This window comes from Lissotriton vulgaris, chromosome 7 (assembly GCF_964263255.1).
Source record: "Lissotriton vulgaris chromosome 7, aLisVul1.2, whole genome shotgun sequence".
NCBI classification, from domain to species: domain Eukaryota; kingdom Metazoa; phylum Chordata; class Amphibia; order Caudata; family Salamandridae; genus Lissotriton; species Lissotriton vulgaris.
The window spans coordinates 1,518,596,288-1,518,608,694 of NC_141695.1; the positions used below are offsets into that span (position 1 = coordinate 1,518,596,288).

The following is a 12,407-nucleotide window of genomic DNA, read 5'->3' on the forward strand; positions in this document are numbered from 1 at the left end:
ATCAAGTTAACATAACCTGCAAATAACATGTGAACGGACATCATAATTATGATCCAGTATATCAACCTGAGACTAACTTTGGCTGCCCACCAAGACCTTGAAGTTTGAACATCACCATAGATTCCAACAAAATGTTATTGGTCCCAGTGATTTGGATCAACCCTGCAGCATTTCAGACCTAATTTAATGGCTGGTGGGTGGCCCACCCCTTTCACCAGGTTGGTAGCAGGTCATTACCGACACCAAACTAGGCCCGCCCTATTTACAGATCTCCATTGGTCCAGCAGTTATCTCCGTGCATTTAGAGGAACAGCTGTTATGGCGTCTAGTCTGTCAAAGTCCTCTCAACACAAATGAAGATTTTGCAAATTGGGCTCTGCTTCATAATGAAGTAGGTGCTGGAGAAGGGCATAGCATGTGCCGACAATGACAGCGTGCTGCAAACATCCAAAGGCTTTTGTAATGTCCTAAATAAGAATACGAGGACACAGGAATGATTGTCTATCATCACCTTTATTCTGCACGTCTTGTCTCTTCCAGGTCCCTACTCTAACTGCCCTCGTCCTGTCTAAACCCCTCCTCTTCCCCTGACTACGCTGACTCCGCCCACCCAACTACTAGACCACTTATCGTGTTACATCTCCCCCTTTCTTAATAAACAAAGAATTAACAAATTCACAGTTCTTCAATCAAACGCCTGGGTCGTTGAATGTTTCTTCGAGGTCTTGATGATATGTTTCCAGCTTCAGCCTCGGATTCCACTTGTGGATCATTTCCCACCTCATCATTTTCTTGAGTTGGTCTTTCAAGTCTTTCAGGTCTATCAGAGACCGTATTGTCTGTAAACTTCTCTAGAGACTCTCTCATGGCCTGTGTGCATTTCTGAAAGTGAGATGCATTTCTTGTGATTCGGCGCTGGTCAGATTCTGCCGTAATGATCGTGCCCTTTTGTCGAGTAATCAGCAACTGTTCCGGCCGGAACTGACAGTCTGTCTTGCGTTGCTGTTCTTGCTTCACAATCACACAATCTCCTTCGTGCAGTGATGGCGACTTAGCTCGCATCCTTCTCGCATCCGCATATGCCTTCATTCTTTCTTTCCCGTGACGATCTGCATTTGCGAGTTCTTGATGGACACGGAGAGGTGACACGGCCCTTAGTGCACCCTCCCAAGTCCGGATGCGAGTTCGTATTGGTCGCCCCAGCATCAGGGTGGCGGGACATTTTCCAGTGGTGGCATGAGGAGTTGTTCTGTATGCTCTGAGAACTTCGTTGAGTGCCACCTGTAGATCCTTCTTCTCCACGGTGGCCTGTTGAAACGTTTTCTTCAGTGTGGCCATAAATCTTTCAACCGTGCCATTTGCCTGTGGCCATAAGGGTGTGACCTTTTGATGCTTAAAGTTCAAATGTTTTGCGAAAGCATCAAACTCACGTCCGTTGAAAGGAGGACCATTGTCTGTTTTTAATACCTTAGGCACCCCCCACGCTGCAAAGACTTCATCCAGTACCATGAGAGTGCTGGAGGCACTTGTAGATGGCACAAACTGGGCAATGGGGAATCGTGAATACTCATCTATAATCACCAGGACATATTTGCCTGTTTGAAGAGGTCCATAAAAATCCATGGCGAGTTCCTGCCACACTCCCTCCGGTAGTGCGGTCATTTGTAGTGGGGCGGGAGGATCTCCATGACTGACCAACTGACATTGTGGGCAGTCTTTTAATGTCAGTTCCACAAGTTGGTCAAGAAGGGGAAACCATACACGTTCTCTCAATGCTATTTTAGTTGCCACTATTCCCCTATGGCCTTCATGGGCAAGATTAACAACGCCCTGACGTAATTGACGTGGAACAACAATTCTCTGGTCCCTTAACAGCAGCCCTTCCTTGGTGGCTGACAACTCATCACACACATGTCGAAATGCTTGTAGTTCCTGGCGAAGTGTTGGATCCGAAGATTCGTCATCACTGTCCTGCCTCCATCGGTTTGACTGTAATCGACACAGTACTTTTTGCAACACAACATCCTGAGCAGTGGCGTCTCGACTAACTTCCAAAGGGATCGCTGGAGGTTGAGCATGATCCACTACAAAATGAATATATTCCTCAGCAAAAGAAGGACTCGATGCCGATGATGGCTGGGGATGACGGGACATGTAGTCAGCAGGGTTTTCGGACTTCCCCGGTTTATGTACGATAGTGAAGGTGTATTCCTGCAGCCGCAGGCCCCATCGTTCTATCCGCGGGGGCATTTTGGATCTTGGGTTCCCAAAGATGGTAACGAGAGCCTGATGATCAGTGATCATGGTGAAGTGTTTTCCGTAGATAAATACATGAAAGTGTTCGCAGGCCCACACCACCGCTAAACTTTCTTTTTCAGGCTGCGAGTAAGCCTTTTCAGGATCAGACAGACTGCGACTAGCGTATGCCACAATACGTCTCTTGTCAGTGTCATGTTCATATTGGGCCAGAATCGCACCAAGAACCACAGGACTGGCGTCCACTGTAATTTCTGTTTTCCGGCGAGGACTGAAATACGCTAGGTTGTTAGGGGACTCAACCGTTTGTTTAATTTCCAGATAGGCTTGTTCACACTGAGAAGACCAGACAAACGGCTGACCCTGTTTCGTGAGTAACCTGAGCGGATGGCTGATCGTGGCATAATTCTCAATGTAGCGGGCACAGTAACTGGCCATGCCCAGAAATGATCTCAGATCGCTGACGTCCTGAGGGCTCCTGGTCTCATTCAACGCTGTTATTTTATCAGGGTCTGGCTTCATGCCTGAACCGGAGAAGATGTGCCAAAGAATTTGAGGGTTGCCTGATGAAATTCGCATTTGTCTTTATTAAGAGTTAAGTTGGCTTCCAGAAGTGCATGACACACCCAATCCAGCGCCTTGTCATGCTCTTTTACGTCAGACCCATATACAAGAATGTCATCACCATAGTTCAAAGTGTTAGGGATATGGTGAATGATTTGACGGATGGCCTCCTGAAAGATCTCAGCAGCTGAGGAGATGCCAAAACTCAGCCTTTTATATCTGAATAAGCCCAGATGAGTTGCAAAAGTGGTGATGTACCTGGATTTGGCAAGTAATTCGAGCTGATGGTAGCCCTTGTTTAAGTCCAGTTTCGTGAATACTCTTGCCCCATTTAATGCTGAGATCATATCGCTTAGATGCGGTCCAGGGTGTCGCTCCCTTTCAATGGCAGTGTTGGGGAGCCGCATATCCACACACAGTCTCACTTTACCAACCGTTCCTTTCTTAGGTACTATCACTACTGGTGATACCCATGGTGTCGTTCCATCTGTCTTTGCAAAGATGTCCGCAGAAAGGAGTTCTTGTAATTCATCTTCTACAGCCTGTTGGAGGTGAAATGGTACTCTTCGTGGGTGTTGGGCTACAGGTTTAATTTGTTCATTGATGTGAAGTCGAATCTGACACCCTTTCATTTTTCCAAGCCCACTGAACAATTTGGGGAATTTATGGATGATATCAGGATCATCAGTGATCCTGTACAGGATCTCGACCAACCGAAGACGTTCGGCAGTGGGCAGGCTAAGTAAACAATCAGCCTCGGGGCCTTCAATCACATGGATGAATGCTGGTACAGACAGTGTCTTGTGTCAGAGAGTCGTTGGAAATTTTCCCAGACAGGGAAGAGTCTTCTTGGACATCCAAGTAAAAACCCGGAAGTGAGCTGGACTCAAGAGCGGTCTTGGCTCCATTCTTTTATACTCTGTAACTGGGATGTAATTTAATGATGCCCCACTTTCCAGAACAGATTTGGCAGCATGATTTCCCACGCTGATGTCTAGTCGAGGGTACCTTTTGAGTTGATCAGGGTCTGCGATCATATTTGCATATTCCACAGTATACTCAGATTCACGTGATGATGATCGGGAACTTCTGGTACTTCTGGACGGTGATCGTCTCAGCCATTGAGACTTCTGCGAATCTCGGCTGGAATGTGATGACCCTGATGATGACTTCGGTCTGTCCTGAACCGTTCTGGCTTGATGTCGTCTCACGTTGAGTCGAGATGACCTGGAGGTCCTTGTCGTTTCACTCCGTTTTCTGCTGTGGTGCCCCACACATGGCCTCAAAATGGTTTGACCGACCACACTTGTGACATCGCTGACCCATTGCCGGGCAGGCATACACATGTGGATAATCACACCCGCATCTATAGCACTTGCGTGATCGATCAGGCCTTCTGTCTCGTTTGCTTGACTCACGTCTCCGCCGTTCTGTGTGTTGATGACGTGATATAGTTCTTGAACTCCCCTGTCTCTCCTTTGAGTTTCTTCGACTGCTGCTGGCTTGAACTCTGCACACCTGTTCTCTGCCGTCTGCTCGACCGGTCTCCATACTCTTGGCGTGCTCTTCCGCCTGATCATATATACGGGTCATTTCCTCTATGTCATCCAGTTCATGACACTTTCTTAGCAGTCGCCTCCTGAGTGTTTCGGAGTAACAACCATCAATGATCTGTGATTTGATGGCAGCATCAGTTGAGAACGTGTCGAATTCACAGTGCCGAGAGAGTCGGCGCAGTCGTGTAATGAAGTTGCTCATTGCTTCATCTTTTCCTTGACGCGCTTTGTGGAATGTGTGCCGTTCATAGTCCACATTCCTTTTGTGAAGGAATTTCTTGTTTAAAGCATCTCGTACCTTGTCATAGTCTGCTGTGCCTGCTGGTGGAAGATCTTTGATTATCTTGCTAATTTCTCATCCAGCCAGATTTCTTAAGGCCATCAGTTTCTCATCGTCCTCATTTATCTTTGACCCTTTGATGTAATCTTCAAAGTCCTCAAACCACTCCTGCCACCGGGGACCCATGCTTCCTCCAGTGGTCACTGTTAGGGGCTCTGGTGGTCGCAGGTGAGACATTCTCGAAATTATTGGTTTAACCTCATTGCGCTGTGGGGAGTTGTCGGGAGTTGGCATGATGTGCCCTTGTGTTTATCATTGTTTGTATATTTGTCCTTGTCAAGGCTTGTTTGTTCGTCAGTGTCTTGTTTGCTTGCTCTTGCTAAATCTTGTTTGTTTCCTCTTGCCAAGGCTTGTTTATTTCCTCTTGCCAAGGCTTGTTTATTTGTCAGTGTCAATGCTTGTTCACTTGTTCTTCCCAATGCTTGTTTATTTCTTCCTGCCAATGCTTGTTTATTTCTTAGTGTCAATGCTTTTTGGATTTGCTGAATGCCTGACTTCAAAATGGCCGCTTCAAAATTGCACAGGGATGTCCTTCCCAGCTGCCTGACTCCAAGATGGCCGCCCAATTCCCACGAGGCTTGACCACATTCAGCTTGTCTCCACATGCAAATCTCCACATGGACTCACCCGGCCTTCATTCTAGTCCTGCACCTTTCTTCTGGGGTTTTCTTCTCTCCACCACCAGGTAGGCTCGAGATTTCAGTCCTACTCGATCTCCGGACACGGATGCGATAGCTCACGCATCGGGTTGAGGTTTTCCGACGGGGCGGCACAGTTTCTTTCGGCGGGACAGCGCTTCCTTTCATGGCGCTCATTCAGTCCCCGCATTCAGTCAGGCAGCATAGCAGGGTCGGGGTTGGGCTCCCAATCCCTTGCTTGATTTCCTTCGGCCTCACTTCAGCCCGTACTCACTTGGGCGCTGGCAGTCTCTTTGGCGCGAACAGCGCTCGATTTGAAAAATCCCTCTCTGGCACTCGGGCAGCACTTCACTCAGCTGCGCCAGGGGAGCTCCACGCGATTTACCAATCGCGGAGTGCAGGTCGTTCCGATGGCGATCTTGGCTGGCTCGCGTGTCGCTACGGCGACTTGATCAGCGCGACACCCAGGGACCGGACAGTGCTTGCTTCTGGGGTCTTGGGATAGCGGACTGCTACATCCCACCCTCGTCGCCAGTTGTAATGTCCTAAATAAGAATACGAGGACACAGGAATGATTGTCTATCATCACCTTTATTCTGCACGTCTTGTCTCTTCCAGGTCCCTACTCTAACTGCCCTCGTCCTGTCTAAACCCCTCCTCTTCCCCTGACTACGCTGACTACGCCCACCCAACTACTAGACCACTTATCGTGTTACAGCTTTCATTGTGAGCGTGTAGGCTTTGGTGGGTATCAGTTTGAGATCATGTCATGGCTGATGGCCACAGCCTTCATTTAAAGCACAGTACTTGGCCGAAATCAATGAAAAGTGGGCTATGTGGCCATGTGGGGTCAGTTTAGGTATAGCTTCAGGCCACACCCTGTATATAGAGCCTTGATCGTGAAAAACATGCTCTAGTGTAATGGGGGAGTGCACTCAGGGCATGCCAAAAGTTTGCAATCAAGGCCACTATCCTTGAACAAAGGTTTTGAACAGCAGACAACCAGGGAAAAAGGGAGCAAGGGCATGGCCAAAGGACATTGCATGGGGCTGGATGCTCTTTTGCTTGGCCAAAGACCTTGATTAGGTACAAGTCATGGACAAAATTATTGTCTGCACCCAAAGCTGCAGGGCAATATCAAAGAGTACATGACTAGGCAAACAGCGTATCACAATTTAATACAATTTGGACAGTTTTCAACATACTCCAAATTAGTTTACTGTTGTGAAAGAAATAAGTGGTACATAAATGTTGCTCTATCCACATTGTATGGGCTAATGCCAGAGCTTGGGTACATACAGCTCTTTTGCAAAACTGATACTTCTGAAAAGAAACTTTTTTTGTAGGAATGCAGGGTTTTCTCATTTTTCCAGTTACTTAATTTTTTTTTTTAGATAACTGGTAGAAATGTGAGGAAAACTATTGGGATGGCACATCATATAGTGTTCCTTCATCTCAATGGTATCTTGTATGATAATATCCTGCCACATCACAGCAATTGCAGACCTGTGCAAACTAGTCTATATAGTTGAGGAGAAGTTGTATATGCCCTGCTGTACAGCCTGAGATAACATGAGCCCTCCATAATTTCTTTTGAGTTAGGCGTGCCTTCTTCTATAACCACTGATCACTTCCTGGAAGCATTTTGTTTTTTCATTTCTCCATACATAGGTGGGTATCACACTCAGAGGTCTGGGTTGATAGCTGTGCCAAAATGTTATTGGCTGATAGTGATCCCCGGAGAATGCTTGTTGTTGGGTTGGACTACTGAATATTGAGAATGGGGATATTGTGATACTTTAATAATATGGACAAAATATTGAGGAGTAAAATATCAAAAGGTATGTGCACATTGAGAAAGTAAAAGTTTACTGTTCTTAACTTCACATCTATGTACTTTGAAGATATATATATATATATATCACGAAGGTACATATATTTGCATTTAGGTACGGGAGAGCTGTACATACTTACTTTTCGATATTTTGGTCTTCAATAGTTTGTTGACGATACTAAAGTACCAGGATATTCTATATTCGATATTCAGGATCAATACCATACTGTTCAATTTGCTGGTTATGTATGAAGCATTGTCAGGCCCATAAGCAAGTGGGAAAAACGATCATATTCAAGATATCACTGAGTTTGACAACAAGGTTTTTTACCATGTCCACCACATCCTCCTCCTCAAAATGAGTTTTGTGTGATGGTCGTGGAGCAAGCAGAAATGGAACAGGCAAGGCAGTGGAGGGGGGCACATATTCATTATACACAGCATCCTGCATTGTTGATCCAGCTAGAATGTGACGCTGCAAAATATGAAGCTCTCTAAAAAGGTGTGTACTCCATGCACAGTCAAACAATAACTATTCCAAAACAATTCTCAAACATGCATGCACATTGAAACGCGGCTCATCCAAAAAGGCACACGAATCTTACAATACTACATGTGATTACAGAACATGCAGGAGTGTGGTCAGAGGATACACAGGGTCTAATTTAGAGTTTGGTAGGCTGGGTACTTCATCACATATGTGATGGAGTACCGTTCCACCAAACTCTTGCTCTGCCCCTTTTCATTTAGGGATGGGTGAACCCTTAGCTTTCTGTTGAAAGGGGCCCTATTAGGTTCACCAATGGAAATCTACTCCCAACAGCTCAACAGAGAATGGGCTGTGGGTGGAAGAGCATTATATCGCTGGCCCTCTTTTGGGCAGAAAGTGTGATCTCCTTTTTATTCTGTCTTTCAGGCAGAACAAAATAATGACCCTCGCACACACTTGAAGAAAACTCACACGGTACAGGGTCACTAGTTTTTCCTTTTTCATTGATAAACTCCCATTTTGGGGGTTTGCTTTAGAAATAAAAACTGTTAAAAGTTTGGTGGAAGTCCATCAAAATGAATGGAGGTCATCCACCAAACTTTCAGGACATTGAATAGAACAATATAATTGCAGTCCTATTTAGAGTAACTAAGATAACCATTTTGCTTGCAGTCATATCCAAATAAGGCAGAATGTTGTCCATCAGGGTAGCAGAGTTAGTGTAGTTCACTACCCTGACAGACTGTGCTTCATCCACCAAGGCTTCAGTCAGGCCCACAGTTCTTAAAACATGTGAGATCCTGAACTATATATTTCTATACACATGCACTTCTTCAAGTATTAGGCGGAAAGCATGTTTCCCTGGAGAGAAAGCCTTCCGCATCCCCACCAAATTTGGACATGATCCATTCCTCTGACCATCCCAAAATAAGTTGCTGACCATTTTAAGAGTAGGTAGGGGGCATGTAGGGGTTTGTGAAGGTCCACAAAGGAGAGATCTTTGGGTATTCTTAAATTTATAAGGAAAAACACACCATGAAAAGCCCACTTTCCACCTAATGCATAGATTTAGAACAGCAGATTTCTCAGAACCAATGGTGGAGATCTCTGCAGTAGCAGCTCCATATACACCTGCCAGGAATATTTGTGTGAACTGCTGGCAGACATAGATAGAGTTTTATGTTAATAGCCGAAATAACTTTGCAATTCGGGCTCTCCTTCTTTATTACACGTGGGATGGAAAAATGTTACACAGCTAGGGTGACATTTGAAAATATCATTGGCATTATTTTGTTGTCCTGATTTATGATAATTGATAGAATGAAAGACGTGGAATCATGAGTTTCAGTTTAAGGCTTAAGGAAGTATTTACGTTTCTGAAACACAAATTATATTGGGTAATCGGAAGCCATTGCTGTTGATAATTTTGCCTGAGAAATGGGCTATAATTCCCGTTAGAGAGAAATATTTTTTAACTCCAAATCACTAACACTAAAAATCATCCTATCCTGCTTTTCCCATTTTCGACAAACATTTCTGAAGATCCTTAATAATGTCAACTCTTCTCAAATATCAAATAAAGTGTATAGATTGGATGCCGAAGCCTTCTCCACTGCTGTCCATTTACAAAATGTTTTGACATTCCTCTTCAAGAAATCAGGTGTTGGCTGCTATTCTTTATGTGTGACACTGAGAAAAAGGACCAACCTCTAAAATCCTAATTTGTCTGATTCCACTCTAATTATGACTGGGAATTATCTGTAATACTTTGCCACATGTTAGTAATTGATTCCTTCAATGTATCCTTCACCTTCTGGCCAATCAACACATAAAGAATGGGGTTCAGGCAGCTGTTGATAGACGCTATGCAAGAGACCAGAGGCATAACGGAAATCAGGCTGTGCATCTGCTGCAGATCCATTTGTTGTGCAGCTTTCATTATCATAATCTGGGCCACCGTCATGGGCATCCATGAGAGAAAGTATGCCACCACCATTGTTAGAATGACCACATAAAGTCTAGTGAATCTCCCTGCCTTCCCTGATTGGGACTCTTGAACTTTGAGGATGACAAGAATGTTAGAAGAGACAATGACAGCCAATGGGATGAAGATGCCAATAACAAGCACTGGAATAAGAATTAGCTCCATTGATGAAAGCATCTGATGCCACTTGTCCACCTCCCTGGCATTGGTGCAGTTCTGCAGGGACTTTTGCCAGACATCATTCTGGCAGTCTTGTTGGTTAAAAGGAATCTCCAGAAAGGTCGACTCAGCATTACTTGAAACCAGTGAAGTAAAAACTGTCTGAACAATTGGAATCATATTCCCATACATTTGGACATCATCACTTTTGTTCCCAAGGGAAATCCTTTCAATTGCACTGTAATTTCTGTCTTCGGTTGTGCCTTCTAAGTAAAAAGAGCTTAGGTGATCTTTATGAGCTTCTGGAAGGGTTGGCATGTCAAGAGTACTTGATAAAGTTATTTTCTCCTTCTCTGGTCTACACTCTGAAGAATTTATTAAGAGATTGTTAACATTAAACGCCTCCTCTCCATAGAATGCCAGGTCACACTGCTGCCCATCAGGGTGTTGTGTCACCTTGCTATTCAGCAGTATAGGCACACTCAGCACCACAGTGACTATCCAGAGGGCTGTACAGATGTAGAAGTAAAAGCGCCTTGAAGCGTGCTCACGATGCCAGAGCGGCAATACCACAGAGATGCTCCGGTCAATACTGAGAGCAGTCAGGATGAAAATGCTGGCATACATGTTCACAGTGAATACAAAGTGATGGGTCTTGCACAGAAATGCACCGAAAGGCCATTTCTCCAAGAGCAGGGAGGTCAGCCCAAGGGGTAAACAGATGAGAAAGCCAAAATCAGCCACTGCCAAGTTTAAGAACCATATGTTGCTTTTCACGTTCTTCATTCTGAATGCAGTCAACCAGATAACAAGTCCATTACCCAACAGGCCAATAAGGCAGGTGACAATGGAAATTATGACGCTGCTGAACCATATTCCTTCATGGACACCAGTCCTTTGTTTCAGAATATCACTTTTGGAAAAGTTCCTTAAATTCCATAAATATCTGCAGAGTAGTTCAAGCACCTGTAACAAAACCGCAGATCAATAGAAAAGTATGAGATAAAACCTAACTGAAGTTTAAAACTTCCATATCTGAGATCTGTTAACAAACCAACTGTAAAGATTTGGCAATTATCTTAAGCTCTTATCCAAATAATTTTTGGCATTACAAACGATTAGGCATAGAAATATTCAGATGCATCATTGTGCGCACAGAAATATCAAATATTTATGTTCCTGAGCACTCTTAACAAATGTAGTATCTCCACAGCCCGCTATGACTCCATGTGGGTTTGTGACATCTTGGCCATATTTCAATCTGCTCCAGAAAAAAACTGCCTTAGAACAAAACTAAATATTTCTAACTAACATTGTGCTAATCACGAGAGTTAAAGAAATTGTTCTCTCCAAAACGTATTTAGATGAGAAAAAGACAAAACACTGATCATATAATTCTGGTAAGCAAACAAAAAAGCAAGTCTTAGGGTTTTAAATACAAGCGTTTTAAATACAGTGGAAAACCTAAAAGAGTGTAACCGTGTTCCACATGCACCGTAATAGGTAACATCTGGCTATAAGAAAACTTGTTTGCTCAAATAATTACAATTCATGTTGAATCAGGTGGATTTAATGTTGTTAAATTCACCTTTAGGACAGTCATTTCTTGTGTGCTGATGAATTTGTGATATTTGAAATTAAAGAAATTGAGCTAAGGTATATGTTGGTTTTCCTCAAATGAAGTAAACGGTAAATGTAATACACACATGTTACTTACCAAATTCTTTACGCATACACTTCCATGAGCATAAGAATATCGATTTGCATAAAGTTGTTTTCATGATACTTACAGGTACATAACAGCAGTGAGGAATTCAGCAAAACATTCCATGTAAACAGAGAGCAGTATGGTTATTATTGGATTGCATTTTGAGAAGAAATTGCTGTTTATGTCCCTTGCGTCCGAAGGAAGCATATATCAATGCTATCCATAAGTGTAGTAGAACTTCAATATCCATGAAATGATGTTACCGACATTGCGATAGATCCCCACACCCCTTCCTGCTTAAGTCTCACCCTTACCGATAAAAGTTCACCCTCCCTGTTTCCACACCCTTACCATTGGGTGTCTTGCTGTGAACGTTACCAACAAATTAAGCAATCCAAGCCTCACACTGAGGCCAGCATGCTATAGAGAATTTGCACTCTTCCCCAAGATCGCCATTTTTAGAAGAGTGCCTACCCATTCAAAACTGACATTTTGGCCCAGATTAACTAAGCCCTTGCATTGGCCTTGCATCATGCAAGGCAGCCAAGGCAATACAAAGGCTTAAGCAAGGCAATTTGCTCTGCCCTGTAAAGAAACATAATGCTACACTGTGGCTTGTGCTGGATTGCGTTATATTTGGTAGTGCTTGTCATACCATAGGTAGAGCATGGTAATTTCCTGTGCATCCATCCATGGAATTTAGCTCAATCCCAGACTAACAGAAATCAGTAAACCTGGGGTTGCGGAAAAAGAGTGTGCCACTGCAACCATGGCGTACAAGGAGAAGAATGTTAATTTCTCCTCGCTATTTCCTCTTTCTATGCATTCTACAATACGCAATCGAGGTAACACCGGGGACAAAGCGTGCTCGCCAATCC

General features: G+C 44.0%; 1 pseudogene; it reads right to left on the reverse strand.

Moving 5' to 3' along the window:
* Positions 1-9,395: 9,395 nt before the first annotated feature.
* Positions 9,396-11,798, reverse strand: LOC147705917 (C3a anaphylatoxin chemotactic receptor-like; annotated as a pseudogene).
* Between the last annotated feature and the right edge of the window lie 609 nt (positions 11,799-12,407).